This window comes from Diadema setosum, chromosome 20 (assembly GCF_964275005.1).
Source record: "Diadema setosum chromosome 20, eeDiaSeto1, whole genome shotgun sequence".
Taxonomy (NCBI): Eukaryota; Metazoa; Echinodermata; class Echinoidea; order Diadematoida; family Diadematidae; genus Diadema; species Diadema setosum.
The window spans coordinates 18,522,066-18,546,518 of record NC_092704.1 but is presented as its reverse complement, the minus strand read 5'-3'; the positions used below and the strand labels follow the sequence as shown (position 1 = coordinate 18,546,518).

The window sequence follows — 24,453 nt, the reverse complement described above, 5'->3', positions numbered from 1 at the left end:
ACAAATTCCCTATACCTAGAGGTTCGTTAATCCGAAAATGAAAAAGGGTACGTTAATCCGAAAATTTGTGGCGTTATTCCGAAGGTTCGTTACTCCGAAGATTGGTTAATCCGAAAATGAAATTCTGAACAATGAACCTTCGGAATAACTAATCTTAGGAATGAAGAGCCTTCGGAATAACGAACCTTCGGAATAACGAGCTGTAACCAGTAACCGAGGTCACAACCAGAATCTTAGTTTGGAAGGTTTTTTGTGGGCATATCCAACACTGTCCAAGTAATCTGAAGAAAAAGAGAAGAAAATTATTAAAAAATATATGGATTGTTTCTAGATATTCGTTTCACCGCATAAGTGATGTTGATCATCAAGGGAATCATGAATCAATACAAATCAACATTCATTTGTAATTGTATAAAAACCTTTTTACACACACAACACGATACTGGACTAGGTAGCTGTCTAGTGAAGTAGGCGGCAAACGCTTTTACTTTTTAGCACTGAAGTTCATGAGTTTGGCTGCTCGCAAGGACGAAGGAGCCTTTGCAGCTTTGTTCTACGTCAGTATGCGTATGCGTACGAGCCGTGACACTATCTACGCTACGCTATCGCGCTACGTGTATCGCTTATCCGTGGCGCTGGCCGTGCCCGTGGTGTAGGGGGATATAACGCCTTCTCAGGCGCGGGCAGGCCACATCATCATTGCTTGGGCCTGGGCCTCTTTTTTTTATGTGTGTTCAAGACAAAAAATCTACTGGCTTTAATTATGGCTCCACTGTCAAATTGAAGACACGGATTAAACGCAACAAGTAGATAGACCTAGATTCATACAACTTACAGAACTATATCGGATGCTGGTTGCGGTTGTGGAGCGTTGTATTCTGATGATGTAAATTTGAGCATGCTCTGTCCCTTGTTAGTACGTGGTTAGGTTGGCGTGCGGTAGATCGGAGCGCGCGCGACGAAACTTGTTCATCCAGCTAGTACAACTGTACTACTGTAGCTAGCTTTGTATACACAGTAAAATTATCAGGTGACTTTCCGTCACGTGATCAATGGTGACCCGATTTACACGTTTGCCATGTCCATATGAACTAGCTGCAACAAGCTTCGAGCAGCCAAGTTGAAGATAAGATATGCAGAGTAAGCATTCTTTGATTGGGTAATTGTGATTGGGGATGGGTGAGTAATCGAGATTGTGTAATCATGTAAGCAAAGATCCTATGGAGTTTAGAATCTTTGATCATGTTGATGTTAGGTCTTAGGGTAACTTAGCCCGACCAGACGCTGTTACGCTATGACTATGAGGTACCATGTACAGCGACTGGGCTGTGTATAGTTAAGGGTAACTATACACAGCACAGGCTCTCCACAGCCCAGTCGCTGTACGTATGTATTCGCACAACGTATTATAACAGCGTCTGGTCGGGCTATCACAGGGTAGCCTGACCAGACCGCTGTGCAAACAGCAGTCTGACATGTACTAGTGTTTAAACGTTGTAAACGACCGTCGCTTTTGACGGCAAGACCACAAAAATGTCTTTTATTTTGCTTGATTTTAACAGTAATACCACCCACCTATATCGTATTTTGCTGATGGTTGAGTTGAATTTGGTGTTTTGTTGGTATCCAAACCTTATTTATTGTTGAATTTTTCGGAGTAGATTGTGACGTGATGATTCACAAAATCAACGAACTACCACGAACGCTCAACCCGAGGTACCGTGGTAGCATTTTACGTACGCCCGTGCGTTTCTTGTGTTACGTAAAGCTTGTCGTCTTCTAGTACATGTATTTCCGCGCGTGCTGCTCTCATGATTTGACGTCATTTCCACTCCGACTAGCTCATCCACTTCCGCTCCGACTAGCTACGTTGTAGTATAGGAGAGTGATTGCTATTCAGTAACACGCAGAAGATGAGGAGTGAAGCAATATGGACGCTTACAGACCTGATTTTATTTTTAAGGACGGATTTCGGTGGGTTTTTGACGTAATAAAAAAAAAAATACGCATACCGATTATTGAATGATTGTCATAGATTACGGGGATTCCTTATATTTTAGTTTTCCACGATTAATAAAGATATTCATGAAGGAAACGTACACCCACCGCTGAAAATAACAACGTCTGCGAAGGAGTAGAGGTGCAGCCGCTGTCGCAAAGCGACAGCGGCTGCGTGTAGTTAGTCTTAGGGTAGCTGTGTACATGTATTTAACTTAGTATACAGTGCACTCCCGTTATAACGAAATGCTCGGGACCGGCGCAGCTGGTTGCTTTAAAGAATTTGATAAAAACTTTTAATTAGTTTGACAATGATGGATGTAACGTCAGTTACCAAAAACAAGGAATATTTAACTTTATTCATCGAAGAAAGTGAGCTGTATGATGTAAGTTGGGATTTCTAATGTATGCCCATATGCCTTCCTTTCAATACCAGAAATAAGGATAAATTTACTTGTGGTCTTGGCATACTGAAGAGTCAAAATGAACACTTCAAAATGTGTAACGTCACTTACCGAAACGTCATATACCAGTACAAACGTCAGTTACCATGACAGTAATTATAACAGAGGCAAATTTTTTGACTTTAGGCCATTTCAATACATCTGGGAAGTCAAAGGTTCATGGACGATCACATGGTATGTCCATGGATAATTTTTGTTTCCGTTTTATTTTATTTTAATTTATTTATTTATTTACTTATTATAAGTATCATTTTTTGGGGAGGAGGCTTTAGCTTTTGATTTTCGGTTCAGCACAAGTTCAGCACAAGGTTAAATCATCTGAAAGTTTAGGTATACCACATGCAATATATGCACTCAAATTACTATAATGCAGTACATTCACAGTCCTACAAGATAAAGCTACCAAAGTTTGTAGGCGCAAGGCCTAATCAATGATGTGGTTGCATGGTAACCACCCTTTTCTATTAAAAAGCTTGTGTACAGCTGTATACCAATAATTTTATAATCTTTACTAATGATTGCTTTTGCTAGCATTTTTCTCTTTTTCTGGAAGCTTCTAAAAGTGAAGTTTCTACCTGAAGGCAAATGCACAAACAGATATATTTCTTCGCTTGCACTTAAATGTGTGGTTTAGTTAATATGGCACATCTTGTATTATGGTACATATGGCATGTACTGTGTTTGAAACTTAACACTGATGTTGCTCAAAGTGAGAGGTAATTCTAGGGTTAAAAAAAAAAATTGTTCAGATTTGTTGATTACTTTATTTCATTCATGCAGGGACATGTTGTAATACATGATAATTATGAACAGGAAGATTCGTTTATATTGATCTTAGAATTCTTTAGTTGCAAAGTTCTATTTCTTGGTATCTGAGATGTATTTGCAAGCCTTGATATACCAGTGAAAAGGAGAAGAAAAACAATTGTATTATTTCAAGCAAGGAATAAACCAATAATGCCCTTTTGACCAGAAAATTAGCATAATGTTTCTTCTTCACAGAAAAAATATTAAAAGTGTAACACTATTCATTTAAATCAATTGATGATGGAGATCATTTTTTTTTTAATTCATTTATTTGTGGCCCTAACAATGCCTTGAAGGAGAAGGAGTAAAATAAAGAAAAGAAGAAGAAATATATCACAGTAGATTTCTTACATATTTATGCATATTTATGAGTTGATGTTTATATGTGTTTTTTTCCCATGACCTGAAAGATATTTTTTTCACACACAAAAATATTTGTGTTTTGTGTAGTACTGCAGGGTGGGGCACTCTAGATAGAAACTTTCCTGTTCATTTAAAAAAAAAAAACAAACAAAAACCTTAGTTATGTCAATATCTATACTTGGAACTGCTAAATCTAAATGGCTCTGTGTAATCAGAACTGTTGAATAAGCATTCAATCTTAAGACAAATGTCAAGAAATATCCTCTGGTGCATTTACATTATTTTTGCTCAACTGTGCTATGGCATGGGGGGGGGGGAGCTTGCCCCCTAAGGGCCCCACCCCATTTGTGTCTTTAGATTTTGTTTTAATTTGTTGCTAATTGAATGCCTGGGATTGTTACTGGTATACTGCAGCAGTATAATAACCTGGTAAATAAATCAGGTCTATGTAAACCCCATAGCAAAAGTGTGTGTAATGTCAGTTACGTAACGTCAGTTACTAACATGTTTACCTTTAAGTTTTCATAGAACACAAAGAAAATGGACTAATGTTTCATTTCATTTTGGTATTTGTAATTGATGAACCAAGGTATGATTCCATATCAAACAAATCACTCTGAAAGGTCAGAATTATAAAATATCACAAAACTATTCCCAATCATGATTTTGCATGTGTAAACCCTATGGCAAATGTAAGCGTAACGTCAGTTACCGTCATGCCTTCACTGAAATTGGCATGGTGCTAAAAGAATATTTCTAAAGTGCACATTATTTTGCACACCTGTTCCTAAGAACCTACGTATATTGCCATATTAAACACATTTTAAGGTTAGAAGTCAGGGACATGAGATATTTCCATTTAAATCTACACCATAATTTCCCATGTCCTTTTTCCGTAATGTCAGTTACCGACACATTTTCACTTGCTATGTGATAAGAAATGCAGTTTGAGGGAAAAACTTTCCACCAATTCCTTCACTCTCATGAACTCATTCATCAATGCTAATTACAAGCTCCAGGTGCTTTCATTCACAAAACTACAACGTAAACAATTTCATGGAAATCCTTCCGCGTAACGTCAGTTACCGTGGAATTGCCCATTACATGTATCGTGTACACAATCAAGATCGTTGCGATGATCGTGAGTCGATCGAAATTGTGACTTCTGATACCTACTGTACCTTTTGTAAACACGTGTCCATACCAGTCTGTTGTGTATTGTTACATACGGGAGATTTGTACAGGGAAATGGACTTTCGAACTAAAGAGTGATGCAAAGCATGCATACGTCAAATTTCGGGCTGTTTCAAGCTGATGAAGATGCACATTCGCAATATCGGGCTAAATTTCCCAGACCGCAAAATATCCCGCTAGTTCGAACTTCGTGCTGATGAAGACACGCCTGCAGCAGCCTAGTGCATCATAATTTATGTCTATATAGCCCTAACCCCGGGGCGCTCAGGACTTGTACACAGTTATTCGCATTTGGGTTGGTTGCAGTTAGGCTAGCCCTACCAGAGGCGACACTTGTGTACCGACAGCAACAGGGATACCATGCATGCTATCATGCGTCTGTGAGACTGTCCTGTGGGCTAATCAAGTGCACAGTGGTTATTAACGTTAGATCATCTTTACTAAAAATTTAAAATTGTCAATACCGGTACTAAGACCCCGTTTACAGTGCGAGGCTCGGCCGCGGCTCGGCCGCGGCCGAGTCCAGCCCCGCTTCAGTGTAAACGCGCAAAAGGCCAAATGCGAGGCCAAAATTGGCCTCGCATTTGGCCTCGCTCTGGAGGTGGTCTCGGCCGCGGCCGAGCCGCGGCCGAGCCCGGCATTTTCTTGGTGTAAACGCAAACTGGGCCAAATGCGAGGCCAATTGCGCGGCCAGTTTTAGTCTGGCTTCCAAACCCTCTGCCTGTATCTTTCGCTGTTCAGGATATTAAACCCCTCAATGTCGAAAACTAGTATAGTTTAAGGTGGTTTTGTCCTGCAAAGGATTTTTTCCTTCGGCAAAGGCCTTTGCCTGAACGGCGACTTCGTCGCCACGGAATTCAGTTGGCAAAGGGTCTGAAAACCAGACAGTACCAAATTGCGTTAGTTTACAAGCAGAGCGCCACTACGACCAAATAATGAAAGGTTTGAATCGAAAGCGCGGCCGAGCCCAGCAGTGTAAACGGACAAAATTGCGAGGCTCGGCCGCGCAATTGAGGCCGGTCTCGGCCGCGGCCGAGCCGCGGCCGAGCCCGGCCTCGCACTGTAAACGGGGTCTTAGTTTACTGCACTAGAGAGTCAACTGCCACTATTAAACCCTGGGGCGCTGTACCAGTACTAACTGGTTACAGCGCCCCGGGGTTGTACTGCCACCTGGGTAAACAACACAACAGTCAACACTGGAAAAGATTCTAGCGCTATCCAATTGGTTGATCGCTCATATAGGCTCATGTGACATGCAGTTTATTGTTCGCTGTTTTTTGCTGCGCAGTTTTGTTAGAGAAGAAATGGCGTGGCTACTTACTAATGTAGCGGTTTCCAATATCTCGGTATTTTTACTGTCTGCCTGCTGTCAATTATGCTGTCTGACAACCCAGCATTCTGTCAACATCCATGCGAACTTTCTTTGTGCGCCGGCACACGACAGGTGCGCACTACATTCTTCGCTTTTGTCATCATGCCGAGGTAAAGTTTTACGCGTATTTCACATTCCAACACTAGTCGGATTTTCATAAACACACACCTTGTTTTGCTGTCACGGAAACAAACTACCAATTAGTGGCGAGCTGTGCATTCTCATCAGCCAATTACCACTCTCAAAGCTCCTGTCCGTGACACGTTTTCTCCGACCACGCTGTTTCATTTTCCACGCTTCCTCACTTCACGATTAGCTTTCATCCCGAGAGCACGTCCTAATCGTTGGAGTCACTCACGTCCGCATACTACGTCCGTATACTTCACACGTCTTCTCGCGCTGACGAAACCTCGCGCCGTGGACTGGCATTTCATACGGATTATACTCAATACGGATTATTACACTTTCCCGGATTTCGTACTTCGCGGCATTCGCTACTTTTCATCGCGACTCGCCCTTTCTTCAGGCTACACTCCAACCTGGGGATCTTAACATCGCTACATTCAACGCGACCGGCGCCTCGTTACATCGCTGCATTCAACGCGATCTGAACGCGATCGGCGCCTCGTTACATCGTTGCATTCAACGCGATCTGCGTCCCATCACATCGCTAGCTGCTTCTGTCCTGCTAGCGCGTGGTCTGTGGTGTGCAGACTCTACCACAACCAGCTAGGGACCGTGCAGTTCTTCTATCCAGCGCTCCAGCTGTGGATCGACTCTACCCTCGCTTGTGCTAGCCGCGGCACTCGGAGGATACTCCACGCTGCTGCTGGATATTTTGTACATACTTCTGTGGGACACTGTCGTCTTCGGACACCCTTAGTGCATTCGGAGTTAGTCCATATTATTTCGGGAAGTGCAATACAACCTACAAGGACACTTTGCACCTTTTCTGGTGCCCTAGTGCATTCCTCTACTGATACGGTCGCCTACCATTCCTGCTGGTGGTGCCTTCAGCTCCAAGTCCCGTTAGCCACTCGGTGAGTAATAATTTAGTTAGGTATTTCATTATAGGCCCGCACCATAATACCCTACATTGGTGACCCCGACGTGATCGTATAGGGCCAATTTCACGTCCCATTCTACACGTCCTCACCCTTCACTTCGACGAATACAATGGCTACCACCAGCCCTCCAGCGGACGTCATAGCGAACCTCACGGCACAGGTCCTGCTGCTAACAGAGCAGCTGTTCATACTGGTAGCACGCATGGACGAACGACGGTCTCAGCGAACATCACGCCGTTCGCAACGGAAATACCGTCCTCGTCCTCGTCAGCGGTCCAGAGGCGGCAACCGCGGCCATGGAGGCGGGCCGCGCAGCTCGCCGCGGAAGCGAACTCCTTCCGAAATCCGACACGCTGGCAGCGAGTGCTACTTCCATTGGAAGTTTGGTGACGCCGCCCGGCAGTGCTGCTCACCCTGCTCGCGGCGAAAGAGACCAATCACTTCCAACGCACCAGGGAAACAGCCCAGCCAGACTTCAGCGGCGACGAGCCCCTCTGGCAGCGACACAACTGGTCGCCGATCTCCCATTTCGGATCGACAACACCGGGCTGTCGACTACGGCACACACTCCTCGACCGTCACCGGAGCCGAAGTCAGCGCCCTCCCTCCTTTCCCCCCCAACAAGACGAAGCCCCCGCCTACACTTCATTTACAGGCGGAGGTGAAGCCCCCCGTCACCATTCTCGGAGAGCGCTCGTTCACACCTGACTTTGGCCCGCGTCGCAATCTTCGACGCAATCGCAAGCGGAACACCACATCCCACGCTCCCGCTCGTCCACACAACTCCACGCGTGATCCCAAGCATCTCACTCTGGAGATCAACGCCAAAAGGGAGACAACCACGACGAGCATTCCGCTCACCACACCGCGGCAACAGCCTACGCCTGTCCCTGCCAGGAGCACAGCGAGCACACCGAGCGTCCCTCTTACCACACCGCGGCAGCAACCTACACAACCGCAGCAGACGACACTGCAGCAGCCTACACAACCGCAGCAGACGACACTGCGGCAGTCAACACCACTCCAGCAGCCAACACGAACGACACGCACTGGCGGTAAGCACGTACACTGGCCAGCCCATTACGTTCAATACATGTATTTTGATACCTGATATTTTCAGCCTCTACTTGGTTTACCTTTTCGTATCGATCGCTTGTTTTTAGTCTTCACTCCATTGACTTTTCTACTAGCGATCTGGAAGGGGGCTAAATGTAGCGGTTTCCAATATCTCGGTATTTTTACTGTCTGCCTGCTGTCAATTATGCTGTCTGACAACCCAGCATTCTGTCAACATCCATGCGAACTTTCTTTGTGCGCCGGCACACGACAGGTGCGCACTACATTCTTCGCTTTTGTCATCATGCCGAGGTAAAGTTTTACGCGTATTTCACATTCCAACACTAGTCGGATTTTCATAAACACACACCTTGTTTTGCTGTCACGGAAACAAACTACCAATTAGTGGCGAGCTGTGCATTCTCATCAGCCAATTACCACTCTCAAAGCTCCTGTCCGTGACACGTTTTCTCCGACCACGCTGTTTCATTTTCCACGCTTCCTCACTTCACGATTAGCTTTCATCCCGAGAGCACGTCCTAATCGTTGGAGTCACTGACGTCCGCATACTACGTCCGTATACTTCACACGTCTTCTCGCGCTGACGAAACCTCGCGCCGTGGACTGGCATTTCATACGGATTATACTCAATACGGATTATTACACTTTCCCGGATTTCGTACTTCGCGGCATTCGCTACTTTTCATCGCGACTCGCCCTTTCTTCAGGCTACACTCCAACCTGGGGATCTTAACATCGCTACATTCAACGCGACCGGCGCCTCGTTACATCGCTGCATTCAACGCGATCTGAACGCGATCGGCGCCTCGTTACATCGTTGCATTCAACGCGATCTGCGTCCCATCACATCGCTAGCTGCTTCTGTCCTGCTAGCGCGTGGTCTGTGGTGTGCAGACTCTACCACAACCAGCTAGGGACCGTGCAGTTCTTCTATCCAGCGCTCCAGCTGTGGATCGACTCTACCCTCGCTTGTGCTAGCCGCGGCACTCGGAGGATACTCCACGCTGCTGCTGGATATTTTGTACATACTTCTGTGGGACACTGTCGTCTTCGGACACCCTTAGTGCATTCGGAGTTAGTCCATATTATTTCGGGAAGTGCAATACAACCTACAAGGACACTTTGCACCTTTTCTGGTGCCCTAGTGCATTCCTCTACTGATACGGTCGCCTACCATTCCTGCTGGTGGTGCCTTCAGCTCCAAGTCCCGTTAGCCACTCGGTGAGTAATAATTTAGTTAGGTATTTCATTATAGGCCCGCACCATAATACCCTACACTAACATGGCCTGCCTGGCTGACATCACCATTTTACATCGACTCCCATGTTAAACTCAGATCATGATCAACTCGAAGTTTTTGCACCATACATGCTCCTGTTGTTTGATTGAAAGATCGGTCTGTATCTTGTTGTCGGGGATATGTTCTGCAGAGACTGCATCTGACTTCATGGAATGAGAGCCATTAAAGTAAAAAAATGACTGCACTCTCATAACGAAGTCCTGCTGGGGACCAGCAGTTTTCTGTTATTATATCAAAATTTCATTATAACCGAACAAATAAGCAATAATAAACAGAGAGTGGATAATATTGCAGCCTGAATTTTTACTTTGTTGTGACCGGAATTTTGATATAACCACATTCGTTATAGCAGGAGTGCGCTGTATAGTAAAGCTGTTTTCTTGATGTTCAGAAAAAAGAAGTGGCATTTCTGCAGCAGGGTGGACTAGCACCCAGTTATCTTTTGAGGTTGTCTTGGCAATAGGTCTACAGTATGCTTTTCCCACTTGAGATCATCAGAGATTGTGATGCCAATGTAATGGGTGTCGTAGAAATGTTGAAGGATACAATAGTTTAATTGACAGAAGTAGCGTAGAATGACCTGCTGCAGATGCTGATTACAATGTATGTACCACTTTGTAGCACTGAAGTATTTTAGTACTGGTATTCTATTTCTAGTACATTACTAAACTATAGAATCGCTAGACATCAGTGACTGACCTAATTCATTCCACGTAGCGTTGAGCTGTCTAGTAGCAGTAAGGTTTTATGACATACAATGCATGTTGATTTGTGTTGATTCATGATACCGTTAACACCACTTTTGAGGTGAAACAAATATCTAGAAACAATCCATATATTTTTTAATAATTTTTATTCTATTTCTCTTCAGATTACTTGGATACGCCCACAAAAAACCTTCAAAACAAAAATTCTTGTTGTGACCTCATCCGTCAATCATTGCTAAAGTACTAATGTTTAACAAAAGACATTGGGATGCACATTCCCCTCAACTCAGCATAACTTCCATGTTTCTGTGATATTAATATGACTAACAAAAGACATCTTGATTAAACATGCAAATTATGCTCGGTCTCGGGGTATACATGTTTTTTTTGTAAATTGTAGACTTCTGCTCAAGCTCAGCAGATGCATTTGACACTGTCCAGTGACTACCGCTAATGCCGTTTTGTACTCCATCAGCATTCTCATATTCTCATACTGGCATTAATTGTTAAAGTTTCTGTTAATCCAGCATAATTTGCATTCATATACCGGTACACATCCAAAAATGATTACTCTTACCATGGACCTAATATACATGGACTGTTCATGGCAGTCTTTCTTTGATGTAATCATCATCGCCGACACATGATTATGTGCATGATTATGTACATTAAGGTGTCTGGACAATAATGATTGTGTGATCATGTATCGTCACTAACAAAAGAATTGTTTCCCCCATTTCAGTCTTGTTTCGTTGATGTTCTTTTTTTTTCAGACGGTAATGTCTTTGAATGAATACAGATGATGAGGAGCAGCAAACCTGGGGGGTGTTTCATCAACATTTGCCAGTGCTGACAAGTTGTCAACGCTGACAATTTCAGCAAAATCCTTTGTTTGATTGGCTAAGATGCTCTGGTTACTGACTGTTACTATGGTGATTGTCAGCGCTGACAACTTGTCAACGCAGACAAACGTTGATGAAACACCCCCCTGAGATCATGACAAATTTTGTGTCAAAAGATGGGTAATTGCTGATTCGCACATTTTCGCACACGCATAAGACGTTGCCTAATGGAAAGATATACCTGTTCTCTACCATTACCGTCCCTTTTTGCTCTGGAATAAGCTGCGGAAAAGTGAAATATTGAGATCTCAAATGACAATCATTCTGCCAAAATGTTAGCTTTCTTTTAAAAACTGCCTGCTTCTCCCAAGCGAAATTGTTTTGAGGCATGATTTCCTAACATACACCACAATTGCACATTCACTTTACTTGATTTTTGTGAGTTATTTTCTTCTGCGCATATAGTTCTAGATTTCTCAAATCTCCATCTTGTTCTTCTCCCGGCTTGCTGGCAGTGACGATCATGAGATCAAAGCAGTGAAGCATGCTAAAAATGTCTTTGCTGCGTTTTTGAGATGTACAGGTGCATGAATTAATTTAACAAAACGATGAATGTCCTTGTATATTAGGTCCATGCTTTTACTGTTGTGGAAATAGAATTAACATTTTAGTGCAAATGATTCTATATGTGCTTTACAAGTCTTCCTAGACATCTGGGAAGCATGCTAAAAATGTCTTTGCTGCGTTTTTGAGATGTACAGGTGCATGAATTAATTTAACAAAACGATGAATGTCCTTGTATATTAGGTCCATGCTTTTACTGTTGTGGAAATAGAATTAACATTTTAGTGCAAATGATTCTATATGTGCTTTACAAGTCTTCCTAGACATCTGGGGGGGGGGGGGGGAGGATGCCTGTATAACTTTTCAAAGTTCTACAAATTGTTTAGTGTATGTCTCAGCTGTAAGTTTGTGTGGCAACATAGTAATAATCAATGAGTAGTAATATTCCACAAAATTGGTGCTGCAACTGCAAAAGAACGATCTCCATATCATGACAGGTGTATTAAATTGGTACCATGATAAGGAAATGCATAATCAGAATCTCAGCAGAGGTTTCTCGTAGGTTTGTACGTTATTTATGGAGTAATGATGTCTAAAAATAGAAAGGGGATTTATTGATTACAACCCTATATACATGTAGAATAGCTACAGGTAAACAGTGCAGGCAATTCATCATGGGCTTAAAGGGATATTCCAGACGATTTTCATAATTTCACATCATGTAGTACATAAATCGACAACTCCATGTATAGATTTGTGGAATTTACTGTGGTTCTTGAGCAGAGAAACAATACTTTGAAAAACCTTAAACAAATTACACTGAACAAGGATGATGACATAGGAGGTTCACATATTTCAGAAATGCAGCAGTGTAATTCCATTACAATACCGCTTGCTTGCGAGTTCACCTGTGTATAATCTATGCATGCCTTCTTCTTTTGTTCTGCTTCCTTGAGCCCCAACTCATGCATTCTTATGGTGACTCTGCCATGTCATCATCCTTGTTCATTGCAATTTGTTCTAAATTTTGAAAATATTCTAGTTTTTCATCCCAATCATCACAAATTCTGAAACTCTGTCCTCTGTATAACTAATTTATAGTTGTTCAAATGTAAAAATCTAAAAATCATCCGGAGGTCTCCTTTAAATTGATCCCTAGATTACCTTTGCATGTTCCACTAGATGCAATGAGATGACTTATTTCATATGACCATGAAGGAGATATTTTAGCATAATTGGTCTTTATTTTTTATGCCTCCGCCACGAAGTGGTGCCGGAGGCATTATGTTTTCGGGTTGTCCGTCCGTCCGTACGTACGTACGTACGTCTGTACGTCCGTACGTCCGTACGTCCGTCCGCTTTCGTTTACGCGATAACTTGAATAATATTTACTGGAATTTTACCAAACTTGGTCCAAGTATGAAGTATGATGGGGCAATTATTTGATTAGATTTTGGGTGAAATCGGCTAAAGGTCAAGGTCAAATCATGAAATTGTATCCGTTTACGCGATAACTCAAGACTGGATGGAGCAAATTTCACCAAACTTTGTTGGAGGATGATGTATGATGGTACAATTACTTGATTAATTTTTCAGTGAAATCAGACAGAGGTCAAAGGTCTCAAAGATCAAGGTCAAATCCTAAAATTTATCTGTTTACGTGATAACTCAAAACTGGATGAAGCAGCTTTCACCAAACTTGGTCCAAGGATGATGTATGATGGGACAATTAGTTGAGTAGATTTTAGTGACATTGGCAAGAGGTCAAAGGTCAAAAGGTCAAGGTCAAATGCTACAAATGTTGCAATTACCCCCATATCTATGCAATGCCCAAAGGTATTTTCTTGAAACTTGGTGTGGACATGTACTACTGCATAAAGACTCTCCAGAGAGAGTTTCATGTCATAAGGTCAAAGGTCAAAAGGTCAAAGGTTAGGTGAAAATGTTGCAATATCACTTTTCTTGCAAATGGTTCAATGTATCTTCGTGGAATTTGGTACATATGCATGTACTGTCTGGCAGGGATTATCTAGGGAATTTAGGGGTCATGGGTCAATAGTTAGGGGTCAAAGGACAAGGTCAACTCCTCAAAATTTTACTATTTCCCTCATATACTAGTATTTATGCAATGCTTGTATTATTAGTTTCAAAACTTAATACATGCATTACCTAATGGAGATTCTCTGGGAAATTTCCAGCCAGAAGGTCAAAGGTTAAAGGTCAAAGGCCATGTTTCAATGCCCCCCCCAAAAAAAAAAAACAAACAAACAAACAAACAAACAAACAAACAAACACACACACACACACACAAATCTATTTTGTACCATCATCACACTCTTTCTTCATACCTTGGAAATTACTCAATGCATAAACTTCCCCAAAATTCCCCAAATATGTGTACCTGCACTCTTAGAAAATTATAGCAAACCCAGTTCAAGACATTTCTGACAAACATGTCATTTCAGTATTTTGCCAGTTATGTGAAACTGTCATGGATCACACATTGTGAAGACATTGTACTATACGCCTATTGGGAGAATCATGCATTATGGCAGAGGCATCAGTCGCCATAGCAACATTTCTAGTTATTTCTTATTTTCTAATACCGTATGAATGTACCGATTTATTTTTTGACAAATTGTGTTCCTTGACTAAACTTTTCTGAAAGTTTGAAGTGACACTTAGAAAACCATCATCATTATCAATCATTTGTTTGTCCTCCCTTGATTGTTTCAATGCTCAGACTATCTCACCTGGGAATAGACCAACAGTAAATGCTGCATGATGTCTACGGTTCGTGTATTGTGGTGCAAGACAGCTGTGCTTGGGTTGTACCGACAGTTACTCCGTGAGGGCAACAAACTAACATACTCTGACAAAAACTACTACAGGAAATGCATCCAAAAAGAGTTTCGGAAGAATGCAAGAGAGGTTGATGCTTTGGAAAAACAAAGACAGCTTGATGTACGTTTTGCATGTCACTTTATCTTCCATAAAGTTTTAAAAAAAAAAAAAAAAACCCAACACATTTAAATGACAAACCAAGTGCTCTGTGTTTGTTATAATACTCTGTAGAACTTTGTTCTACCATGCTATATTCAAGGCTTTGCATTAGCAATGGTGCAGTGGCCCAGAGCCAATAGACTTTGGGCCGCCCTTGGTTAAGAAATAATATGTTTTGATGGCTGATTGTACCAATAAAAAAAAAAAGAATTGTAAGACCACATTTTCTATCTTTTACAGTTCGTTGTTTCATCTAGAAATGGGAGAATACCATGCGACTCGTGCTTGATAACAGCACACATTTCAGCTACAGTATGTGTCGCAACCAGCAAAACTATTCCCATGGCTAACTTTCATTTATCTAAAATTAGAAGTAGGTACATGTATACCCCTAGTATGTTAGATATACCGGTAATCATTTTGTGAATATGTGATGTCATGGAAAAATCATGTCTATGTCACAATTCACTTCATTAATTAATCATATTAAACGGTTTTATCTTTTTCATGATTCTTATTTGGGGACCACCACCATCAAAAAAAAGAGAAAAAAGTTAAGTATTGAGCCTTGGTATATCCATTCTTGTTTAGGAGATATTTGGCATGAGATTGGATGTAGGAGTTCTGTATCAATGGAGGACTTTAGTTTAACCATGGCTTTTTCATGTGTCAACAACTTGAGGGAAGTGTTGCAACCATCACTCATGACAAGAGTACAACAAGTTAACAAGCATAACTTCAATAATCAACTTCCTTTTTTGTTGTTTATCATTATGTCTTACTATGGAACAGAAAGGATTTCACTTCCTTCATAGTAAGCTGGGTGGATTGGTTTGAGGTCTCCATACATTTTGCATCAAAGTATTAATCTGCCTGAAACAAGGTAAGAATATCCTGTGCTTTATGTGAATACGAATGCAACTTCACTGCGTAAAGGAGTGACAAAAAGTGAATACATAAATCATATTACCTTTTACTGAACTGACAAGCATGAATATGACAGTGATATTGAGGATGCCCTTTTAGAAACGTAAGATCTTTACAAGTGTGTTTTCAGATGTGTTCAGATATACAATGGTATAAAACCTTTGTTTTAATGCCTCTACCATGAAGTATCGCTGGATGCATTATGTTTTCAGGTTGTCCGTCCATCCATAATCAATTTCGTGGATAGCATAACTTCAAAATTGTCTGAAGTTAAGTTAAATCTAATAAAACTTGGCATACACTGTATGTATGCATGAGTGGACAAAGTTGTTCCTGTCAACTTTTGGGTGCACGTGCTCAAGGTCAAAGGTCACAGTCATATTCTCAAAATTTCACTATTTCCCCCATATCTATATGCAATGCCTGCAGGTATTTTCTTGAAACTTAGTGTATACATGTATTATCCAATAAAGATTCTCTCGGAAAAGCTTTGGACCATTTAGTCAAAGGTCAAGTGAAAATGCTAAAATTTATTTTTTGTCTCGATTTTTTATCTCATGAAATGGCTCAATGTATCTCAATGAAACTTAGTACATACATGTATATACTGTCTGATAGTGGTTTGGGGGAAATTCTTATGCCTCCGCCAACGAAGTGGCCGGAGGCATTATGTTTTCGGGTCGTCCGTCCGTCCGTCCATACTTCCGTCCCTACGTCCGTCCCGTTTTGTTTTTGTCGATATCTCAAGAACCGTGAGGTGGTTTTGCATCAAACTTGGTATGAGGGTATATCCTGGGGGGATAATACTTTGTTTGGATTTTGAGGTCAAAGGTCAAAGGTCACAGGTTATTTTGTGAAAAAAAGGTTGAAATTTCGTGTTTTTCTCCATATCTCGCAAATGGTTCAAGGTATCTTCATGGAACTTAGTATATATGCATATACCGATGGGCAGTGATTATCTAGGGAAGTTGGGGGTCATGGGTCAAAGGTCAAGGGGTCAAAGGTCAAGGTCAACTCCTCAAAATATCACTGCTTTCCTTATATTTATGCAATGCCTGAAGGATTTTTTTTTTAACTTGATGTATGCATGTATAACCCAATATATATTCTGTGGGAAGTTTCTTGCCAAAAGGTCAAAGGTCAAAAGGTCAAAGGTCAAGTGAAAGTGCTAAATTGCACTTCTTCCTCCATATCTCAAAAGTAACTCAAGGTATTATCATGAAACTTACATATTTATGCATGTTCTACCTAACAGTGATTCTCTTTGGAACTGTGAGGTCAAAGGTCAAAGGCCAGGTTTAGATAATACTATTTTACCATTTGATACTGAAATTATACTTTTTCTCAATACCTTGAAAATTACTCAATGCATAAACTTTTCAAAGTTCAAAGTTCAAATTTATTTCATATTTCCATTTCTCAATGATGACATTACAAAATTATTGACAACAAAACAAGAATACAAAATATATACAATCATGTCTTTTGATTGTAGAAGAAAAGAAAAAGAAAATATACTTGACACAAATGTACAAGGTCATATTGTGTGAAAATGTCACTAGTAAGTATAAGAAATATGATGGGGCCTACATAAAAGCTTTAAAGCTTGTAAAACTGTAGGTTCCCGAGTTCATAGGCATATAATTTTACACGGAGAACGGATATGTTTGTCTTGACCAACTAAAATTACACAAGTACAAAAAATCGATGAGTAATAACTAATGAACCACATAGATATTGCACAAACCAGACTGCATACAAATCTCGCAGTGTTTGAATAACAAAAATGCTATATTATTAAAAGATGTATCGGTACCATGAAATAACTTAAATGACTTGGTGCTGCGGACAAGGACAAAAGACTGGGAGCATAAAAGGGTTGCTAAAAATTTGGTAGTGTGTATCCACTAAGTAATAACTGTTTTAATTTGCGTTTGAAGGTGAATAAAGATAAGGAAGAAGTGATATCTAGAGGGAGATCATTCCAATATCTGGGTCCAGTAAATATAATTGTTTTCTTTGCAAAAATAGTGCGAGTACGGGGAAGGTGATAGGCGTCACTCTGGCGAGTGGGATAACAGTGGATAGAACGATTCCTTTTGAACATGTGGATAAAAACAGATGGTAATTCATTAGTTGTTAGTTTATACATGAAAATTCCGAGATTGTAATAAAATAGGTCTTGAATTTTCAGAATTCTGTTTTGATGGAAAAAACAATTTGTATGGGCAAAATATCCGGCGTGGTTTATGATTCTTATTGCGCGCTTTTGAATACGGAGAAGGGAATCTAGTAATGAGTGAATTGCATTTCCCCATGCCAAAATTCCATAATTAAAGTGTGGAGATATTAAACAAGAATATATACTCTGCAAAATATGAACAGGAAAGAAATGTTTGAGCTTATTCAAGATTCCAATATTTCTAGACAAAATTTTACTTACAAAATTAATATGAGTTTTCCAGGATAATTCTTGGTCAATCCAAAGCCCTAAAAACTTTGTATTATTAACCTGCTTTAAACATAAATCATTTATTTTGATATCATATGGAACAACATTCAAGGAATTACTGAATACCATATAATGAGTTTTTTCTATGTTCAAAGATAATTTGTTCGCATAAATCCAGGATTGCACAGACCTGAGCTCAGTATTCATCAATTAGGGTCTCAATGTGAAAAAAACAAGCTAGTGTCATCGGCGAAACAGATAAATGACAAAATTTGCGATGATTTTGGAAGATCGTTTATGTATAAGATAAATAAAAGTGGGCCCAAGAGGGAGCCCTGCGGGACTCCACATGAAATAGGCTTTAATTGCGAATCATGGCTATTGATATTAACAAATTGCTTTCTTTCTGTTAAATAACTCTTAAACCATTCTAAGGGGGTCCCGCGGATTCCATAGTGACACAATTTATAAAACAAGATTTCATGATCTATCGTGTCGAAAGCTTTAGAAAAATCAAGAAAAACTCCAATTGTATGTTCAAAACTATCTATAGCATGAGCTACCTTGTCTATAAAAGTAAGTAAAGCATGGGTTGTGTTGTAATGTTTTCTAAAACCAAACTGAGAATCTGACAGAATGTTATGATTTGTGAGAAATTTTAATAATCGTGTATAAACCACCCTTTCAAGAATTTTAGAGATTGAAGTCAACAAAGAAATTGGTCGGTAATTATTTCAATTTTAATTAATTAAAAGGGTCAAAAGTCAAGTAAAAATCATCAGTTCCCCCAAATACCTGCACTCTGACGTTTTAATCATTCATCCAATTAAACCTAGTTCTAGGAAAGTGAACATTCAGCACATTTGTGGCAAACCTGTCATTTTAATATTTTGCCAATTGTGTGAAACTTTCATCACACATTGTCAAGACATTGTACTATAGACCTATTAGGAGAACCATGCATTATGGCGGAGGCATACACCAGTCGCCATAGCGACATTTCTAGTTTGGTCATGGAATCTAAGTTCGAGGGTTAAAGGGCATATTAAAGTACTAAAATTTTAATATTGATGCTGAAGTTATACTTTTTCTCAAAACCTGGGAGATTACCCAATGAATGAATTGAAGGACAAGTTCACCTTCATTAACATAAGGATTGAGAGAATGCAGCAATATTAGTGGAACATATCAGTGAAAGTTTGAGCAAAATTGGACAATCTATGCAAAAGTTATGAATTTTTAAAATTTTTGTGTTGGAACCGCTGGATGAGGAGACTACTAAGGCTCATGATGTCATATGAGTACAACAGTTTAAAGAAAATGTAAAGAAAATTCAACATATTTTTATTTTTTTCGCATTATAAAACACCACTTGACTTGCCTCTTTCTAAAGGCAATGGGAATAATATTACCCATAACATATGTCAGTAACGAGTCAAGGGAATGTGTACTTTTTTGAAAAGATAAAATTTTCTGAAATTCTCTTTATTTTTTCCTTATATTGTTGTGCGCATGTGACATCATAAAATGCAGTAGTCTTCTCATCCAGCGGTGACTCACTGCACAAAAACTTCAAAAATTCATAACTTTTGAACGGATTGTCCGATTTTCCTCAAACTTTCAATGATGTGTTCTACTTATATTGCTACATTCTCTCAATCCTTATGTTAATGAAGGTGAACTTGTCCTGTAAACAAAACTAGGTAGGCCCTATTACGTACATTCATTACTGCACCATGATTCTGTAGGAAAAGTGTTCAAATGTCACAATTTTCCCATATTTTGAAAATACACTGTAGCTCAAAGAATTGTCATGACAAAGGAAGTTACCAGTTAGTGATTATTTGAAGAATTGTGAGCCATGGGGTCAAAGGGCAAGGGTCACAGGTCAAGGGAAATTTTATGTCGTCTCACATTGTCAAGAAGTACTCTAGACCTATTTGGAGAACCATGAATTATGGCGGAGACATACCAGTCGCCATAGCGGCATTTTTAGTTTACTATGACATTGCTTTCACTTTGTAAAGCATTTATATTATTGCAGTCTTTAAGAGCAACTTTGAGACATAGATGAGGATTCAGCAAGTGCAGAATAGTGAAACATGAGGTGAGAAATTTAGGAAAATCTAGCAATTGGTTAATAAGTTTTGAAATGTTATATTTTTGGTTTATTCTGCAAATGCTTCTCTCTCTAAACATTATTCATTTCACAGCAGTAGATTGGTATTTTAAGAACGACGAAAGGAATTTCAGAAGTCTTAGATTTTTCATGAGAAATACAAATGGAATTCAATGAAAAGTACATTCCTTTGACCTGTTTGAGGCAGATTGTAATAGAAAATTATTCTCCTTGCCTTCTGGGGAGTTGTCTATTAAAGGGGAAAATCCAGTCCAAGTAAAAGTTAGTCTGATAAAAAATAGTAAAATCTAGTATGAGTTAAACGGTAGAAATTTGACTGAAATCAGATGAAAAATAGGGAGATTATGACATTTTGAAGTTTTGCTAATTTCTGCAATAACAGTTCTTGTACAGTGGATATGATGCAAATGAGTGAGCTAACCATGTCATAACCTCACAATTTTCCATTGATCTTGCACAAAAAAAAATGATGATAATGCAATGTTTCTGTCATTGAAGTCTGAAACATGATGTTATTCCTGGTTGAATAACTTCAACATAGTGATCAGTTAGATATACCAGGATTTGAGCCTCGGGCATAATTGCATTTGAATGAAAAACTGGAAATTGCAAAATTTTGTGTACAAACTATATGGTAAGTTGTGAGGGGATGACATGTTCACTTTGCCATTTGTACAGTATATTCATATTGACTGTCCAAGAACCATTTCCTGAAAAATTGGCGAAACTTCAAAATGTCATAAATTGTTCCTTATTTTTCACCTGATTTCAATCAAAATTTTACTGTTGAACTCGTAATATTTTACTCTTTCTTATCAGACTGTCTTATATTTGGACTGGATTTCCCCTTTAAGTGCTCTTTTATATCAATAGTACTTTCATTTTCTGAAATCCTTTTAAGGTTATAATTATTTTCTATTGAGACATAAAAATTAAGAATTTGTTCTCTCTAGAGAGGGCCACACATAGAAAGAATCAAATTATAATTTTTGTCAAGCTTGTCCAATTTTTATCAAACTCTCTCACAGTGTTTCTCTACATTTTCTGCATTTGCTGACTCTATGTATTTATGAGTGTGAGGAAACCTAGAATTATAGTGTTTAAGAAAGCATTACAAAAACCATACATAACATTTGATTGAAACTTGTGTAAAATTATTTTGGAGGGTTCTCCTGCATAATAATTCTTGTTCACTTGTTTGATGTGTCACCCATAGAAAATGGCTGTCATCAGTATATTCAATTGATGTTAAGCATTTTGGGAAAAACTATTCTTGGTTTGTAAATGAACTTATACTTATACCAAGAGCAAGTTTGTTGAGACTTAGAATTTGTTCATCATTATCATGTTCATGTCAGGTGTGGCGTATGTGGCAGCTGTTCAAATCAACCATGAATGTTGTGGAAATGACATTCCTCCTTGAGACTGCAGCTTGGTGTGCTGGAGATGGAACAGATGGCATGGGCACCCTGAAAGAACTGGACATGCATGAAGTGACGTGTCAAAAAAATGCCAAAGAGTCGGGGAGGAAGATTCAGTTACAAACGTGATGTCGAATCCATCCATTGCCTCAGAGAAGTAGGAATACCCTGTAAACAGAGATGCCACTTTTACTTTTGTGCAGTACATGTATTTCATACTTTTTTGCCCAAATACTGCAGGTTTCATGGAAAATACTGCTTTTCCCAAATTGTATTTCTACACAGGTCTATTTGTAGAAAAGTTAGAAATACTGGTTGATATTTTCTTTTTTCACCAAAAGCATGCCTTTTCAGCCCTAGGTTGGCATCCTTGCCATAGGGTTGATAAATGCTCACTATACATGCAACTGGTTACCAATACTAGATAGTCATAGCATGATTGCAAGGTTTAACTTATTACCAGTGTAGCTTCTCCGACAAACGGTCTACATAAGGGGGGTATCGTCATTGGAATGCACAAATAATCATGAATTCATATCCACAGTACTTTAAATTCTGCTGAACAAACTGTTCGTTTATTTCGTCGGTGTACAGAAAAAACGTTCATATGGAGATGTACAGTGTACGCGACTTTATATGGTTGTGTACAAGCGTGTGTACTTCGTACATTTGTGATAGTGTGAGTGGCCGCATACGTTTGTGACTTTGTGGTTCACTGTAATAAACAAGAAACATACAGTTTCATAAGTAAAGCATTATTTACAATGAAGATGCATAATTAGCCTTAACTAACTACACAAACGATATTAATTCATATCCTACTTATTATTCATAATATACAGCAATTACAGCCATATCGTATTCATTAAACTTATCAAATTAAATGCCTTCTATGTTTGCTATATAACAATTGCATATAATGTGTTTTATGTACATTATAAAAGAAACTAAAGTGTTCAAAAACACACCATTTGTAATGAATTCATCAAACTTCCAAAGGTTAAATAGAGTAGCATTTTCAGTATTGATATGATTCCAATAAACATAAAGGTGTTCATGGCCAAATCTTATGATTCATGAACTTATGAACTTCAATCCAATTACTGTGTTTCCATTGAAGGAATAAACGACTCAATATGGAGCTTGCAATGCTCGCAACACAATTATTGTACATACAATTGTAAGTCTCATTTTCCTATACAGTTGTTCAAACTTAAATGATAAAAAACAGCTTGTATAAAGAATTTACATGCAAATGAGGATTAAAGTTATTGCTCCAGTTATGGTGTGAATGCAGCACAATCAGCGCACCCTACTCTACTGCCCTGTTACCAAAGCAACTATCAGTAACCTGAGATTGGAATGCACCGCTGACCAGTGCACTCTCACACAAACACAGAATAGTCCATGGGTCAGCAATGTGTATTACATAATCTTGCATATGTGTTCTATGCACACAGGCACACAATACAGGCATTATAGGCCTACACATTATACAGTATACATACCCTATGGCATTTATTGTCTCACAGAAAACTTCAAACTTTCTTCATATTGAACTTCTCACACATACAATACAATAAGTGTCTCCACATACATTTGTAGTCTTAAAAATGCTATTATGACATACAAGTTGCATTTAAATAATGTAAACTTGGCAATGAGTATAACCTTTTCTCATCTGATTATAACAATCAATAACAGTGGCATGCAATATAAAGGATGGAGGAACATTTAACTTTCTCCTCATAATTTCTCTGTTTTAAGTTCTACAGGGCGTATCAAAAAAAAAAGTTACACTTTTGAAAAAATTGTCTAAATTACATTTCAAAATATATGGAAGATTCATATTTATGGATGCCCAATAGTCTCATCTATCAAGTGCAATCAACAAAACAAATTTTTGTTCACGCTTGGCTGAACACTGACGCTTTTTGTCCATTGTGTGAAAAATGACTTGCGCCAAATTGAAAGAAGATGGAAAATTCAGCCGGCAGTCCAAATAAGTGCTCCCATTCAAACAAATTGCTCTTTTGCTTAAAGCTTTGATTATGTTATGATAGTCTTGAGATTTTTTGTCAGCTTTATTGTAATTTCAATGATATCCATTTCGAAATTAATTGGTGAGAATTAGAGTGTGTAATTACTTCAAGAACTCTAAAGCACAGTTTTCACAATACACGGACACATCAATACCATATGCCAGTTATTCATTAATGTGGTAGTGGTACCAAATTAATCAACATTCAAATCATTCATCCCATTTATCATTCAATTGATTGATAAATCAATCAATCAATCAACTCGTCGATACATGAGTAAAGGGGCTGGTGGTTGAAACAACAAGGGAAGAGAGCAGTGGTTATTGTTTGCCATTTTTAGCCACGGGGGGGGGGGGGGGGGGGGGGGGGGAGTTGATATTCCCTATGTCGATCTGCCACTTTAAACATGCATACAATTGTGACTGATTGATTGATTGATTAAATGAATGATTGATTAATTGATTGATTGATTGAATGAATGATTGCTTGCTTGATTATTGATTGATTGGATTGATTGATTGGATTGATTGATTGATTGATTGATTGATTGATTGATTGATTGATTGATTGATTGAATGATCTGAGGATGCATTAATTTTGTACTTATCTTCTTGACTGAGTGACTGGCATGTGGGTTCGATATGTCTGTGCATGATTTGTGATAACTGCTTAAAAGATCTTGATGTTGTTAATCAACCTTCCATAACACAATG

At 39.2% G+C, this 24,453-nt stretch overlaps 1 long non-coding RNA gene across 2 annotated transcripts; it reads left to right on the top strand.

Annotated features, from left to right (window-relative positions):
- Positions 1-1,105: 1,105 nt before the first annotated feature.
- On the top strand, positions 1,106-23,357 carry LOC140243646 (uncharacterized). Of its 2 annotated transcripts, none has more exons than XR_011902236.1 (4): positions 1,106-1,140; positions 14,499-14,603; positions 15,551-15,641; positions 21,636-23,357. It is a non-coding gene; the product is annotated as an uncharacterized lncRNA (long non-coding RNA). The 2 variants fall into 2 exon arrangements; XR_011902237.1 differs by lacking the exon at positions 1,106-1,140 and adding an exon at positions 1,166-1,179.
- Positions 23,358-24,453: the final 1,096 nt, after the last annotated feature.